Below are 17,699 nucleotides of genomic sequence, written 5' to 3' on the forward strand. Positions count from 1 at the left end.
GTAAGACATGATTCACCTTCCTAGCACCCAGGGTTGACCCTGAAGTTACCTGGATAAGAAAAAAGATCCTTCTTTGTAGTAAAGGCCTCTGATCATGCACCACACCAACAATAGAAATATGGCAACAGCTCGCCAGAGCAGAGACAAAAGGTTAAAGAAGAACAAGACAGTACAGAAGGCTAAAGGTATGTAAATCAGCTTTAATCTTGCTGTAGCTGTTTTGACCTTGTACATTTGTGTATAAATGCTTGAGAATTCATTTTATGATGAGTCATAAAAAACAAAGAGCACATTCATTATTTCAGTATAACAAATGGGTCAGGGTCAGGTCCCCAGGGCTAAGCATCCAGGATTACCTGGAGAAACAAAGCAGGAGTTCTACAGAATACAGGAAAATTACTATTTTTATTATTGAGTATTACAATACAACAGAGAAAGTAACAAAAACCCATTTGCTCACAACAGACCGATATATTGTCATGGTGTGCTGTGTGGCACTCAAAACAGCAGCTTTAACGCTGGAAAACTTCACATCCAAACACAAAGCAAAGCTGGGGCTAATGTGATATAATGAGACACCGGAAGCAAAACAAGATACACTGGCATAGGGCACGGACTATCAAAGTAAAACAGGAAACACGACACATACGCAAGGACAGACTCAGAGACAAGGGTTTCACACTGAGATATGACTGACTCTGGAACAGAGGGAACACCGAGACAAGGGTGGCCAGACATGAGACGTGGGACCAGGACAGGCACAGAGAAAACTTGGGGACAGAGACTAAACACAGGCTAAGAAAAATATAAAGGAAGGAAGAACTAAGATCACTAAACACAAATGAAAGATAACCAAAGCCAGGAATAACAATCATCAAAGAATATTAAATCAAGATCTGAAACACAAATACTGGGTCGCAGACTCAGTACTGTGACATATATGTAGATAAGTAAAGCTAAAACTTTAAAAATGTCAGTTTCCTAATATATATTTTAGTTTATTTTCTAAATATGTGCAAGCAAGGTTTCTCTCAAGAACACTGAACTTTGGAAATGTGAAGCAAAAATTAGATTTGTTTTTAAAATACCAATATTTGATATCTAAGGTAAATCTATGGGTGTACTGTCACAGTTTATGTTTACCAGGACTATGACAAAACTTCCGGTTCATGTGGAATGACAATGCAATTAGTAGCTTGCCAAAAAAAAAAAACTGCCTATATTTACTTCTGGGAAACACTGCCTCTGTAGGACGCTCTTTTATACCCACACATATTACTGACCTGCTGCCAATTAACTTGCTTAGGGACAAAAAGTTCTTTTTAGCAGGCACGTGCAGAGGGGGGGGGGGGGGGGGGGGCTAGAGGGGCTTGAGCACCCGCCCCTTTCCTGATGGGTGCCCAAAGTGCCCTTTTGTAGAGGCAACTTTTTAAAAAAAAAATTATTTTTTTTTTTATGTGTGTGTGCGTGCGGAGTCCTGTCTGTGCCCCTCAACAATAATATTTAACTATTAATCACAGTTTTGCTAAATAAAAGGATCTGGCTTGCATCAGTCACATGATCACATTTAACCAATGATCGCCCTTGACGGCAGAACGCGCTGGTTACGAGACGGGAACGAGCTCACAAAGAGCACGCGCATTTTTAGCGGTCCGGAGCTGTAGGAGAAACACAAGTTAACTCAGAGACAGACTGATGCGACAAAACCAGTAAGTAGGTGTACAGCGTAAACTGTAGTGTATAGCACCCAGGAGTATTAGCTTATTACGTACACGTTGGTAAGCTGTCTTGTTGCAACTGATGAATTGAAACAAACGAGCGTGCTGTGTGTGCAACAGCGCGACAAACATTACCTGTCCTTTTATTAACTGCACAAGTAGTGCTGGTCATAGCTGCTGGCTACCTGTGTAAGGCTGTCATGGGTCTGTAGCTCTGTCACCGTTTTAGGGAACATATTTAGTTTTAAAGTAAGTTTCCGGGCTTTTCCTGCCTTTCTGGAGGGATTATTTTTCACTAAAAAACGATCTAATATACATGTCCACATAATAATTATTATAATTATAATATATTAAAAAACACACGCTGTATTTTAAAGAACATACATTAAGAAGCAGATTATATTAGATTTATATTTTAAATAAGACAAAATTTGGATTTTACAGCAGTAAAATTTATTGTATCTCTACAGTTTAAAAATGTAATAAGCTTTGCCCTGCACAGAGTGGATAGTGAAACAAATGGAATCATCATAAATACATTATTTCATATTTATTACTTCCCCCTCCTCATTGCTTTATTATTGTAGCTCTAGTAATAAATAATAATGTAAGGATTCTGGATCAGCACCATGATGCCCATAGTATATACAGTATTCTGAAGAAGGTCTAAAATGTCACTGTGCGTGCATGTGTGTGTTTTATTTAGATGGAGTTTAAAAAAAAAATATTACTCATGATATAACATTGTCCAGACATGCCTGGTAAGGACATGAGGAGGAAACAGTAGGAGCTGTGTGAGGCTACTAAAGGCAGTGCTATAACATTTTTCTGTCATCATTTTACAGAGGTGGGACCAAGTCATTGTTTTGCAAGTCTCAAGTAAGTCTCAAGTCTTTATCCTCAAGTCTCAAGTAATGTCAGGCAAGTCAGAGTCGAGTCTCAAGTCACTGGTGTAAAAGTCCGAGTAAAGTCACAAGTCTGAAACTTTGAATTTCAAGTCCTTTCGAGTCTTTAAAAAAAAAAACACGAAAAAATAATGTTGCAGTTATGCTAAATGTAAATATTAGACCATGTAATTTTTTAATCTGTGTTTTTCTCAACACATGACAAAATAGTGAACTTAGAAAATATACACAAATTGTGAAATTGCACCTCTTTAAAATGCAGCTCAATTAAACTTAGCTCCAAGAATAATTTTCACCGACAGTTCTGAGATAAGCTGCATGTTATTCTTGGATGCGGTTGTAGGACCAGCTTTAAAATCGCATGACAAAAATATCATACACATTAAAAAAAACTGTATCACCAACGTAGCCTGGAAAACATTTGCTAGTTAGATGAAGTCAGCTATCTCATCGTAGCATATTTATATGCATATTTATAATCATACGGTTCTTGGAGTGAGTGCATACACTCATGAAGTTTAGTAACTTCCGGTCACTGCAACAAGCCCAGGTACAGTTTACCGACGGATGGGTGCAGGACCTTGAAATGCACCGTGTAGAACGAAAGACCATCGTACGTATCATAAGTTTACCAGTCTCACAAATTGTCGTCATAAATACACATTCGTTAACCGTTTATTAATAGGACCTTTGAGCTCAACGGTAATTAATTAGTAGTGGAAATAATTTCTGGTAGCATCACAGAAATGTAGCAGTGACAACAATACTGTATGCTGTAATCGTACTGGGCAATTAGTGATACAAAAAACCTGTTTTATCCTGTGAATAAAAGTATATGTTTTTGTCAATGTACCATAATAACAGAAGCGAAACGCAATATTGTGTCAGGACAATTCACTATTTATGCACAATAAACAAAGGAGCATAGCGCGACAATTTCTGTTCAGCGCCAGACTTGCTTGTAACCTATATCACCAATTATGTTATGAAAATGACGTATTAACTACTAAAAAACACTGACCTTCGTGTAAATGCTTGGAGCAGACTAACCTGTGAGCTGGAGTGTTCTGGGACGTTATATTTGATCTTTGAATGGCTGCAATCCAGACCATCCGTCGCGTCTTTGTCACTTCGGAAACATGGCTTGAACAATTTCTCTTCAACGACGTAATCCGATAACAACCGATCTCTTTACCCGTCGGCTTCCCGTGGCTGTCATGCGACCGGCTATTGCAGTTAATAATACAACGGCTTCTTGACATTTTTGTGTTTCTTTTTATCGCTGTGTAACTGATTTTAATTGAAAGCCTGCGTGCGCTAGTACCGCTTGCCACGAGTTCCCAGAATCCTTTGCGGTTCTACCCGTGAATGACGTCACATTTTCAATCTCTATATAATATGCATGTTAAATTTTATATTTGGGGTAAAATATCAAGTCTTTTCAAGTAAACCGGTTCAAGTCCAATTCAAGTCCCAAGTCATTGGTGTAAAAGTCCAAGTCAAGTCACAAGTCTTACAACATTTTTTCAAGTCAAGTCTAAAGTCATAAAATTAATGACTCGAGTCTGACTCGAGTCCAAGTCATGTGACTCGAGTCCACACCTCTGTCATTTTATTATAGATTAAGTGCAGGAGTTGTTAGGTGTGGATAATTAGATTATAGTTTATTGCAATAGCAAGTTGTGCCTTGTTCTCACATAGCAAGTGGAGAGTGATATATGAAATGATGGGATGGAAGGAAGAAGAGAAGCAAAGAGTGATTCACAGGCAGAGCCTAAATTATTTCTCACAGTTTTTTGCTGCCTTATGGTTCCAAGCGCTGTCACCAATCTTTGCATTTTGTTATTATCTCATGACACTTGTTTAATCAGCTACCATCTCTCCTATGGACTTTTTAATGTCTACAGTCTCAGATCAACACAGCCCTGCCCTTCCCATATTAGATTCTTGATGAATGTGTGTTGTTGTTATTCAGCCTGGTTCAATGTGCCCCTTTTTAACTTTGAGCACCCGCCCCTTTAAACCTCTCTGCACGGCCCTGCTTTTTAGTACCACTGACTTTCCAACCTTTTGTTGCTGGAATCAAATGTAAAAACAGCTAATATTTTTCTTACAATTTTACACTTTTGCAGTTTAAACAGTATTTTTGTTTCCAATGTTATATTGTCAGTGTGTTTATCCACTTGCCAAATCATTGCAGACTGTTTTCATTCACATTTTAGAGACCATTCCAATTTTTTGGAATTGGGTTTGCTCAATCTCACTGCCTAGCCAGTCAATTCAAATCCTTACTTGCTTCCTCAGTGTCCAGGAGAAAAGGATTTGTATTGATTGGGTAAGCAGAGGTATCTAGCTGGAAACAATATATATCAGGTCAGGGTAATTGGGGATGGAAATATACTAATGAGTGAAGGGAGAAAGAAGAAAATGAGAGAGAAAGACAGAATTGGGAAATACAGGGGATTAGTAGGAGGGAAGTTAGTGCAGAGGGATGACTGGAAAGTTGGTTGATCCAGATGACATACAGGCAGAGGCGTGGCGATGTCTGGGAGCAGTGGACTTTTTGACCAGACTGTTTATCACAAACTTGGAGGGTGAGGGGAAGAGAAGTGTACTGGTACTGGTGTTCAAGAACAAGGGTGATGTACAGAGCTGTAGTAACAACAGAGGAATAAAGCTGATGAGCCACACCATGAAACTGTGTTAAAGGGTTGTTGAAGTTACGTTGAGAACAGAGGTGATGATCAGTGAGCATCGGTATGGCAGGGAAAGAAGAGCACTACAGATGCAATGTTGGATTTGAGAGTGCTGATGGAGAAGTGTAGAGAAGGTGAGGAGGAGTTGCACTTTGATGTTAATCTACAGAAAACAAATGAAGAGGGGAAGTGTGGTGCTGCATGAGGAAGTCAGGAGTGCCAGAGAAGTATGTGAGAGTGGTACAAAAATGTATGACAGCAAGAAAGCTGTGGGATGTCCCATAGGAATGACAGATGTGTTCAAGTGAAGGTGGGATTACATAAGGAACCAGCTCTGAGCTACTTCGTTTTTGCATTGGTAATGGACAGGCTGACAGACGAGGTCAGGCAGGAGTCTCTGTGGGCTGTGCAGACACTTATCTGTAGTAAAAGTAGGGTGCAGGTGGATGAGAGCCAGGAGATGTGGAGGTATGTACTGGAGAGAAGAGGAAAGAAAGTCAGTAGAAGCAAGACAGAATCCATGTGTGTGAATGAGAGGGAGACAGGTGGAAAGGTGAACATGTGAAGATTAAAAATAACGAAGATTGATGAGTTTAAACACCTCGCGTCATTTTTCCAGAGCAAATAAGTGCACAAGAGAGTTGAAGAAGAGAGTGCAGGCAGAGAGGAGTGGGTGTTACAGGTTATTTTTGATGGAAGGATACTAGCTAGGGTGAAAGAGAAGATTCACAACCTGTAGCCAGACCTTTTAGGGTGTATGGTTTGTTGACAGTGGCACTAAAAAAAAAGACATTAGGCCAAGCTGGAGGTGGCAAAGCTGAAAATGTCACTGGGAGTGACCAGAATGGACAGAATTAGACATGAGTGCATCAAAGGGGCAGCTCAGGTTGAGCAATGTGGAGACAAAGTTGGAGAGGCAAGGTTGAGATGGTTTTGACATATACATGGTTGTGAATATGTATTTGGCTCTCACCAGGAAAAGAGGAAGACCACAAAAAGAACTGATGGATGTGGCGAAGGAGGGAATGCAGAGGGTTGGTGTGACAAAGAGGGATGTTAGGGATAGGGTGAGATGGGGCACGCCAGTCTAGCACCTATGAAAGAATAATAGCGATTTGATTGACTGCTCAAATGACACAATTAATTCAATCATGAGACATTTATGGCTCTAAGCTGGCTTAAGAACACATTAATGAATTAAACAAATAACAATGGCGTATTGTACAGCAGACAAAATTAATAATCACATGTAATGTATTCATGTATTCACTAATAGGGCATCTCATCATAATTTAGTTAAGATAGCATTACGGTGATTAAACCTTATTACCATAAAAAGTAATCACTAAAGGTCTGATGGATTCCTTTGTAATTAATTGTCCGTGATGTAGCCACTACTCGTGGTGACAGTTGCAGTGTAAACAGAGCAGGAGCTCACAGATAAGGTGTTGGAAGACACAAAACACACACGGGACAAACTGAAGGTTGAACACCAGCAGTGAGCTGCACTGACTTTTTGGAAATCCACAGAAATAAAACAGATTACTATTTTAAATCTCGGGAAGCAACCTACACACAGAAAAATCAAGCCTCATAGTGTGTTTTTCTTTCACTGTTGCCAGGCGACCGCAGAATTACTGACGATCTGCTGTCAGTCACATGGCCAGCTGTTATTTATTGTGTTGGGTTGGTGTGATTTGGCTAAGCGAGTATTATATAAAACAGGAGAACGGTTACAAAACAGCTCTCTTTTACGTCCAAGCTGCTGTAGATCCCCCTCAAGGCCCGTTTCAGCATTAATACAACTGGTGCACAGAGAAAAGGAATGACAAAACAAAAACAATGAGTTGAATTTGTTTCAACTCAGGGCACTCAAGGCTCTCTTCCAAATAATGCAAGCTGCCTAAAGCAAAGAACGGCAAGATGCAGCACAGCCAAGAGCAAGCATAGTGTTTACAAGGCCCAAGGCCAAAACACGAGCCACTAGGTGAAGTGAACGGCCTCTATCACCACCACTTCCTGCTACTTCACACCTTCTTTGATTGCAGGTTTACACCTGTGAGTTCAACAATATATCACCATCTCTCAGAAAGTGCATATTCTCCACTAAACATACTGCACCCCTGCACTATCACAAACCACAGCATTTACTGACCAATTCCAATAGCAATGGACAGCAAAAATGATAAGGCAAAATCTCATGTGGGGTGTGCCATCTAAGCTTCATCCAAGACAGTTTTGCCATGTCTGCAAACCCTTTTGCAAACCTCAGGTCCTTCCTTTTGAATGTCTTCTTTCAGTGATGCCTGCTTTGTGCTGGGTGCCTTGGTGGTGTCTTTACTCTAAGCCTTCCACTTATATATTTATTAGGGGTGCAACGATACTCGTATTGATATTGAACCGTTCAATACAGTGCTTTCGGTTCGGTACGCATATGTATCGAACAATACAAATTTTTTAATTTATTTTATCAACTTTTCTTCTGACGATGCTGTCTGTGTTGAGCGCTCAGTGGATCTGCATTCGACTACTCCACCTAGGCTGCACTGTCGAGCGCAGCACAAACTAGCAAGACAGAGAAGCTAAGCTCCATTGCAGCATGGCAAATTGAACCTCCCCCACCGTCATTCAGATCTGGCCTTTGGAACTATTTTGGTCTTCCTGTGAAGTATGACCCTGAAGGTAAGCGCGTCATGGACAAAAGTAAAACAGTATGTCGGCAGTGCAGTTAGCTCGTTAAGGTGTTGGCCGTCCAGCCCCACGCACGGGGCGATCTGCGGTAGCTCGTTAACGGAGATTTGCCGTGTTGTGGCGTTAACGTCATTTCAGATTAACGCTGACAGCACTAGTGGGAACACAATGAATATGACTGCACATTTACGCCGACATCCTAGTGCAAAGACAAGTGGAAGCAGACAAAAACAACAAGCATGCATGCTACAAACTTTACCCGAGTCATTTAGACAGCCGTTAGCACATGATTCTCCTTATGGGGACCTGATATGTTTAATATGCTGCTGAGAGTATACCCCAGAAGAAGCATATAGTATAGCTTTTATTTTGGAAAGAGCCATTTCTCTGTAATAAACTCTCTTTTCCAAAGATGAGTGATTTCTCGATCAGATAGATTTTTTTATTTTTTTATTTTGTTGTTTGCCAGCAACATGTGTTGCGTGTGTGTGTGTGTAGATGGAAGGATGTGGAGTACCAAGAACAGAGCTATGCCTACTATAGCACTGCAGATGGACTCACAAATCTCTTCTGCCTTAAATAATGCTGAGCTAACTGCGATGGGAACATTTTAGCGACCGGTTGGACATATATGCTTCTAATAAGTAGGTGGAGAGGAAGATGAAGCTAAGAGAAGAGTGTATGTAATGCAAGTACATCCATCATTTGGCCATGGACAGAACAAACAAATGCAAATGTTTTCTTTCTGCTGTCAGCTCTGTAGTGTAATACTATGTGAGTTTTGCATTTACAGCTTGTTCTACTGCCCCTAACTTGACTCAAATGACAAAGCAGCTTTAAAAACCCATTCTCTTAGAAGCCGTTGTTCTACTCTTTAGAGCTTTTTGTTTTTTCCTGATATAATTCTTTAACATAGTCAACTTGTTGATTACAACCTGGGGGAGCACAAAATTATGTTTTGGGTTTATTCTTTGTTTTTTCTTCCTTCTTTTATGAACACGTATTCCTGTGTTAGCCTCAGGCAGTTGTCCTCAAGTTTGCTTGTGTGTCACTCACATCTCTGTTGCTAAATGCGTTTCTTCGTAATCAGCTAATGCTGAAGAACTGCAGGCAAAACGCGAAGTAAAGTCTGCGAATTAGGGCGCCAGACCATTGACGTCCAAGGAGGCATTGAAATGTTACCCCACAATTGTCTGTATGTGACGCGGTTCAAGGAGATTTTGACCTCCTTTCCACAATTTAGCCAATCTGCAGCACGCTGCTTGTGTTCGCGGTGTCAAAATGCACGAAGAGGTAGCTCGTGATGTTCTGTAAGCCAAAGCGAGCGTTATCTAGGGGGTAAAGTGATTTATTCCATCGTGTCAAAGTGAGCTCAAAATCATGATGAAGACTGAAGAGACAAGGGAGCTGAAATGATATTACTACCCCGTAGGAGCTGTTTGCACACTCAAACTATCCTCCGTTTTACTCTGTTTTAAGCCCAGGTTGTCAGCAGAAAAGTGCTGAAATATATCTGCTTTAAATATTGGCGAATGAATAATTAAAAACCTGAGCTTCACACGTCAAGAGGGGGTGATGTGTACATCGCTTTGAACATGCTGCAAAGAAAATGAATAAATACATAAATTGTGCCTTTGTGTGTGTGTGTGTGTGTGTGTGTGTGTGTGTGTGTGTGTGTGTGTGTGTGTGTGTGTGTGTGTGTGTGTGTGTGTGTGTGTGTGTTTGTTTGTTTGCGTAGCACGCAGGCAAGGAAGCCACAGAATTGGAATTACACAGGGGGATGAAAGCCAGAGGTAATTTTAACATAAAGCATGAACTGTCAGAAAAGCTTTTTAAATCTTCAATAGGACGGCCTGTTTAGGCAGAGCATTTGCAAAAAAGAAAAAAAAAAGATAGATCCAGCCTACCTAACAGAGAGAGCAGCACAAACAAAGTCTTCCACTTCGCTGGGTTTCTTTGATGACTTCACAGATTGCTTTAGATAGGGTGCTAAAGGTAGCGCTCATGATGATGCACCGATACAGCGGCGTGAAAGTGTTAGCGGTTCATGGCAATGTGAGCTGTTAAATACAGTTTCATTTTATGGCTTTTAGGGCTTTTCACCATTGAGCTGTAACGGATTGTGTTCAGTGTCAGTAGTGTAAAGGATTTGCACCTCAGACTTTTAATGCAGCCTTATTCAGCAGTGAGTTTGAGCTGAGTTTAATAACACATTTGCTCACACATGCAAACATCGACAAAGATCAAGGTGCGGAGTCGCTCTCGTTCATACTTGCAGCCAAGAAGCTGCCTTTTATGCCGTGTGTGTGTGTGTGTGTGTGTGTGTGTGTGTGTGTGCGTGTGTGTGTGTGTGTGTGTGTGTGTGTGTGTAAATGCACAGCGATGTCTGTCTCGCATCACTGCTATTTGTTGTAGTCATTTAGTTCTACAGCCGGTAGCTCCGTGCTTGCTTCTCCGTCATGGCAACTTGCTCTCTCTAATTGGTCAACTTGGTTGTAGGAAGCTGTCTTTTCATCCTGTCTGCAGGTCAGAGTTTCCTATACAATCACAAACTCAAAGTGAAGCTTTTATTCCACCTTCACAAAGGGAACAAACTGCATCGTGATGATTTCCCTTTTTTAATTTCCGATCGCACGTAAATCAAACGAGATAAAGGAGAAGCATGAGCCACACGTGGAGCTGTGTTATTTAAAGAATCACACCTCAGAAATGTCTTCACTTCCAAAAATTGATTCCAGAATGGGCACTAAACACTTTTTAACACTGTAGCGCACGTATTTAACATCTCCCAGTGGATTTGTTTCATTTAACCTAGTCTTTGACCCACTTTCAAAGAGCTTAGTGCTGACAACAAAAGAAGGGCAACATGACACTTCATATAAAGTTACTCCACCCAACTAAGAAGCCACTACTTCTAATTCTTTTTAATTCCTCCTTGTTTGAGCAGCCGTTTGGTGTGTGTGTGCAACAAAGTCAAGGCCAGGGGACTGTCTTTAACAATGTAACAGGCCTGTCACTCACTCTGTGAACCTGTGTGGTTCCCCTTCACCCAAGGGCCCACCTCCTTCCATTAGGCTGAATAAATGAGGTGCCAATCAGACAGTTCAGGTTTTGACTCCACACAGAGCACAATAAGTGCCTCTGTCTGCCAGCTGGTTATGGTGAAATGTTGTTGGAAGCAGCCAAGGGGATTCACTTCACACTTAATGCATTGTTGAGACAACAAAGAGGCACTCACAGTTGTTGCGATCAGGGAGTTGGGTGTCTCTGGTTATTTTCAGGGTGAAAGGGCCACAAAACTGAGAGAGACACGCAAAAAGTTACGAGGATTGGGAGGAAGAATGTTCGAAAAAGCCTTGCAATAAGCACAGATCCCTCTGGAAGCATGCAATGCCCATAAGTGCACACTTAAAAAAAGCTTCAGATTTGTCCCCCTCGAATGGCTTTTCAGAGCAGTCAGAGGTACTGGAAGTAATCAAGCCTGCTATAAAACACACACCAATAACAGCATACTGTTTCATGTCCTTTGATTAGTGGCAGCTGATGATGATCTTAACACAAGCCAGACACCTATGATGAAATGTCCTAGAAAGCGAATGTGATCAAATGGCAGCTTTTTTCCCCCCATGTATCATGTGATCATCATAAACACAAAATCACCAAGATTCACAACAAAGCAAGTTGTTTGTTGCTGCCTTACACTACCATCTACTCTCCGGTACCGTGCAATCTCTGAGAAGGAATTGCTTGATACTCACCTGCCTCCAACTCCAGCTACCTGTGGAATCCTAACATGCCACCTCCCATTTAACTGCTGTGCTTGCTATGACAGAAACAAGACATTTTAGCTTCCTCCCCTCTTCCTTCCATTTCTTCTGATTGGCTGCCCCTTTCAAACAGAAGATTTGAGAGAAGGTGGGTGGGGCTTCTCCGCTTAAATCACTATTTTAATTATTGCAATCATTGCATTATTGGATGCACGAATTTACCCATGAAACTAACAGGCTTAGAGCATTTCTGTTTTATTCTTTATAGCTAATTTTCTCCTTCATAACAACCGTAAATGCTTGACTTTTTTCACCTGGATTCTGCTCAGGCTTAATTTTAAGGGCGTGGTCATTTCAGTTGACTGGTGTGCCAAAACTAAAACCTCGGCCTAATTCAAGACCCTAAGCTAGACATTTAAGCTGTGGTTTTAAGCTGTTTTAATGAAACTATCTAACAAATAACACAGTTTGCTGTAAGGTCCAGCCAGTCTGAAAATTTAGCATTCCAGTTTTGGTTAAATTGCAGCGTTTTAGTAATGTATCACACAGCTCCAAGAACAAAGTATCAGAGTATATTGACCAAGAAAGTTAAGATAGATGGATGCAGTCCATTAACTTTTTGGCTTAAATTTACAAGGTTTAAAACCAGTGGTTGATATCATGATGTCAGTCATGACTTAAAGCAGTCTGAAACCTGAGATTTGGTCTCACAGAGATAATTTTGTACATATGCTGGCCATTTAAATATAGCAAGGTTTTGGTGTAAACAAATTTCCGGAAAGAATGTACTATGAAAAGGAAGAAAAATGACTACCAACATTTTTTCATTATTATTTATTCATTCATATTTATTTCAAGGTCTGTGGGTCCATCTGTGGGTGCAGCAGTTGCCCCATTCAGAATAGTTTTCTATGAATTTATTGTCTCCTATGGGAGACAATAAATTCATCTTATCTAATCACATGACACTGTTCCAGATCGGACTCACATCTGTCTGTCACATGGAGACAACAATATCTCACGCAAGCTTCTCTTATCTCTACACTTTCCTCAGGTAATATGAAATATGAAGTCTCTATGCAGAGCAAATAAAAACGTGCTTTTGCATCCATATTCTGTCCTTGTTCTGTTATTTGAAAGTAAAGAAGAAGAAAGACACCAAAGATATCAAGTGCGAGCCAAGTAATAAATGAAATAGAAATGACAAGACAACCTCGGCGTGCAACACAGAACTTTACAGCAAGGTGACAGAGAGAAATCATTTGAGGTACAGGGATGTGCCATTGGCTGCCCTCTGGTCTGCTTGAGTCTTAATTCATGAAAAGCCTCACAGAGTTCCTTCCCTTCCACAAGTGGCTGAGGTTGGCCGCAGAGCATGCAGGAGCAGCAGTGATTAATGTGGTTATAAAACCAGTCGGCTGACTTTTAAGTGTTACATTAGATCATCCACTGAGGGAGCTCCACCATGTGCACTGGAGCGACACAAATCTGGGAGCTATGAGAAGTGCATCAAAAACAAGGCTCTTGTCAAACTTTGATGTACCCCCGCTTAGCAAAATGAAGCGCCTCTGTCGTCTGACCCAGCTCCGAAAATCCTTACTGCTTCCAAAGTGTTGTGTTATTGAGATATATTTGCTGTCCGTCATACGCTGAAACTGTACGCCTGCTCATTTTACATCAGAGGTTCAGCTAGTCTTTTCATTTTAAAGAAGCAATAAGTAAGGCTTATATTCCCATGACCCAAAGTGGCAGTGATGTATTTGTGATGACTCAGTCTCATAGCTTGGCAATCACTAGGAAAGAGACATCACTTTAAAACCTACTTCTTGCCAGATAGTAGAGTAAGAATCAATGTAGCAGCAACTTCACAATCTTTAATGCATGGCAGCTAATTAGCAAACAAAACCCCAAACAAAGCAAATTCAGTGGACTGAAATGAAACACTTGACTTCTCTATGCAGGAGTGAAAGTGGTTTCAAGTGATTACATAGGCAACAGTCGCATGGGCCTAGAGACTGCACCTGGCAACTACAACCATCTGGCAACCACAAAAACTGTATACTCCCTGATTGGCTGAGAGTGGTTGCTGACAGTCACTGTGAAACCAGTTGCTAAAGCCCCATTCACACAAGCCTACAGACTCAGTCAGTGCCCCCCTGATAATCACCACTCTCCAGGGAAAAGTTTGTTCTGCAACTGGTTGGTGAATGGTTGCTGGAGGCTGCTAGTATGCAACTGGTTGCAAAGAAGTATACAGTGCTGCACTGAAAGCTTCCTTGCTATTGCTTTAGGTGGTTGCCACAGTCACAGGTAGTTTGCATGGAAGATGCTGGCTTGTCAGTAAAGTGAATTAACTACAGCTTGTTTGCAGATGGTGGCACCACCCGTCAGCAGGCATTTTCTGACAACCTAAGCAATCACGGGAGTTTTCTAGTGCCACCTAGTGTCAGTCAGAAAACTCAAGCAACCATTCGCTAATCCATCAGGGAATATGCATTTTTCTCTAGCAACTGGATGTCGCCAGAGGCTTACCAGTCTTAAAGGCTGTGTGACTGAAGCCTTGGTTGAATTCAGCTCATTTGAACTGACTGTCTTTAGGCTTGTGGGGGTGAAGAACAAATGAGGCAGGGAAGTAAATTCAACAGCTGCGATATGATAGAAAGCATTAAAAACCCATAGAGTCTGTCCACTATTCCCAGTACAATAACCCGCAGTAAATTACCTCCTGAAGCCATTTGTGTACATGCACATATTGCTAAAACCAGGCATATTCCATAAGAGCAAAGGTCTAAACTGACATCTAAAAAGTGTAGGCAGTTTCATATTGGGGCCCAACCTGAGGCAAGGTTGCACACATGGGAGCAGAGTGGTGCAATGCTTAGCACTGATGCCTTCCAGCAAGAAGGCTACTGCTTAAGTCCCGCTGGATGGCTGGGGCCTTTCTATGCACCTGTGCGGGTCTTTTCCGTGTACTCTGTCTTCCTCCCACTGTGGTGGAGATTTTAAATTGGTGCAGATATGAGACAAAGTGCAAGGAATTTAAAAAATATTGGGTGGATGTGGTTTGCACTGATAAAACCCTTGAGTGGTCAGTAAGATCTATATGTCTGTCCACTCTATACTTGTGTAAGACTCAGGAGATAGTTATCCGAGGCAGGTTCAGATTGCTTTTACTCTACAAGTCACGAACACATGAAGCCTCTCAAAGGCTGGATTTGTCACACACATGCATATTTAAGTTAAATAAAGGGTATATCCTGTTGATTTAATTGTGGTATAAATTGTTTGTTATTCACACAAATGTTTAAAAAATGATCATTTCTGCTTCGCTGTAACAACAGTTGGCAAACAATGAAGCCGAAACAACAGGGAACTGTTGCATCTGGTCATGCAATTAGGAGCAGGTGCACAGATTCCAATTAGGAGAAATGACACGAGAGTAAGCAAAAAAAAAATCAGACGTGGCAGAAAAATAATTTTCAGGCACTTATTGCACTGGGCTCTACTTAGCACACTGTGCAAAAACGTGCTTTATAAGGCAATCACATTGCACAAGGTTATAGTCAGATCTACTTCAGGGTTCCTATCAGCCTTTGGGTTTTTCTCAGTACCAAAATTCAGGAAGCCTCATGACCACATCAGTTTATAATGACATGTTTGTGCCTTGAGAGAAGTATGGAAACACCATGCAATGACAGACCCAACACACTGTCACAACTATGGGTTTTTATCAGCACTTTCACAGGTAAGGTCTCTGTTCGCAGCCAGTTCCAGCACACACCTCGCGCTCCAGTCTCCAGCTTCACTATAAGGAAAGAGACATCTCATTAACCAGATCGTCACCACCTGTGGCCTCACCTGCCTCCCCCGCATCGCCCTCTTGAGCTCACTGCACCACCCCTCCCCTGCAGCTGAGCCAGGGACCACACCTCCACCACACACCTTAAAGTAAGTCTTGGGCTGCAGAAGAGCTGATGAGGATATCTTTCTTGATGCAGATGGGCACATTAAGAACGCTGGAAACATGATACTACTCCCCTGGGAGCTGGGTTTGAAATGCAGATAAAAATGTCGCACATGTTGTATCTGCAAGTGTAACAGGAACAGTCTTGTATAGTCACTTTGCATATTTGGTTATGTGCAGCCTGGACAAGCATAATTAAATCTGAGACAATTATTACCAGGGCTATCATTAGAATTAGGGATAGTGACCCACGGTACTGGGTCATACTGCACTGTAACAATAATAAAACTCAGCTGCTCTGGAAAAGTATGTTTTAATTCCTTAAAAAAAAACAACTATGAAAATATTTTCAAAGGCCTGGGGGTTGTGTTTTTTCAATGTCTATTTAGTCCTTACACACTGTGACTCTTTTGTCTTGGCTCCATTCTGGTCAAAGAAAACAAGACTATGAGTTTAAAGTTCTAACTTTCAGCTTTGATTTAAGGGTTTTTGCATCCACGTCTAATGAACTGTGTCGAAGCTGCAGACCTTTTCTTCTGTACGAGCCCTAAACCTCTCCCGGATATGAGTTTGCTTAAAGCTGAAGGTCACTACTTTAACCTCATATTCACTGATTCATTTCAAATCCAGTGTGCTTGTGCCAAAACAATGAGAAACACACTGCATCACTGTCCTAAAGTTTTCTGCTTGTGTTGTAGATTTGGAAGTAGTTTGTGAGTTGCGCTTCATGTTACTTTGGGTTCAGTGGGGTTACTGATTAGCCTGAGATTCAATTAATGAAAATGTTCATGCTAATCCCCCCCTCATTGCTTTTGTCTGCCAATTGAGCGTGCTGCTGATTATAAATCTGGCAAAACTATAGCAATGCTGATGATTTTGCTAGCATCAAGTTATAATGACATGGTTCCTAAACTTCACCACCTTCCTTTCTTCCTTCTTGTCCCCGAGGCGTTAAGTATACAAATTCCATTATTTGCTCAAAAACAAAAGATCAGGAAAAATAAATAAATAAAGGAGCAATCTTTTAACTTGCTGTGAGGCATATGTCATGGCATGTCCTGTAAGGAAACGATTCACTTTGAAAATAAAGCTTAGATTTTGGTTTGCTGTCTCTTGTTCGCTCAGGTTGTATATTCTTGTAAATAGATTGTACCGTGCTGGTTTATTCCCTGTGTAGAAGAGCAGTGACTCACTCGTATACCAATGCACTTTGGGTTTCTTTGCTTGTTATCCAATACCAAATAATCTCTTTGAACAAAGTCTCTTATTGCTGTACATATTGGATTCAAGTAGGCCAGTATACTGACAGTGACATATGAGGCCTGGTCGCCTTCCCCAACCCTTCCTTTTTATAAGCTAGAGCCGCAGCAGGAGTAGATGCGAGACGAGCCACATTACTGAGTCTATAATGTGGCTTCCATTCCTTTTCCTCTGTGCCTCTGCTCTCCGTTGTTGGCAAGCACACTGGGAATGTTGGAGGATCTGCCTTCAAAGGATTCTGCATAGTGTGTACCTGCATCCCGGTGCATCAAAGTCAGCCCATCAATTATAATTGGAGTAACATATATTAATAAGCATTAACCAGTGCACACTACGGCAACGCCCAGATGATTACCGGTGGATTTTTCTGCAGCAACACGAGATGTCATGTTAAAGAAATCTGCACACAGAACATGAGTCTTGTCAGATTGTTTGAGATAGGCTTTGATTTTGCTTTTATCCTTGTCGGTCGCTTGTTAAGAATGAGGCGAGGCTGTTATCATGCAATGGAAATGGAAATCAGGTCTTATGCCACTCTGCAATTGCATGGGAGGATGTTTGAGTGGGACATAAAAAGAATAGGCCTTATCAATTCACAGTAAGTGGGTTTCAAGGACAAATCCAATAATACTTTGGCGGCATATTAAGAATAGTATGACGGAATTAATGCAGCCAGATTATTTGGGTGTTACATGACA

The 17,699-nt window shown here is 41.2% G+C and overlaps 1 long non-coding RNA gene across 1 annotated transcript in view; it reads right to left on the reverse strand.

The window, feature by feature from the left end:
• LOC309697092 overlaps positions 1–12,665 on the reverse strand; it is a 294,518-nt gene extending 281,853 nt beyond the window's left edge. Inside the window, exon 1 of the long non-coding RNA XR_014273749.1 lies at positions 3,674–12,665. This is a non-coding gene — a long non-coding RNA (uncharacterized lncRNA). The remainder of the gene's footprint in view (positions 1–3,673) is intronic.
• Positions 12,666–17,699: the final 5,034 nt, after the last annotated feature.

This window comes from Aulonocara stuartgranti, assembly GCF_965226115.1.
Source record: "Aulonocara stuartgranti genome assembly, chromosome: 20".
NCBI lineage: Eukaryota > Metazoa > Chordata > Actinopteri > Cichliformes > Cichlidae > Aulonocara > Aulonocara stuartgranti.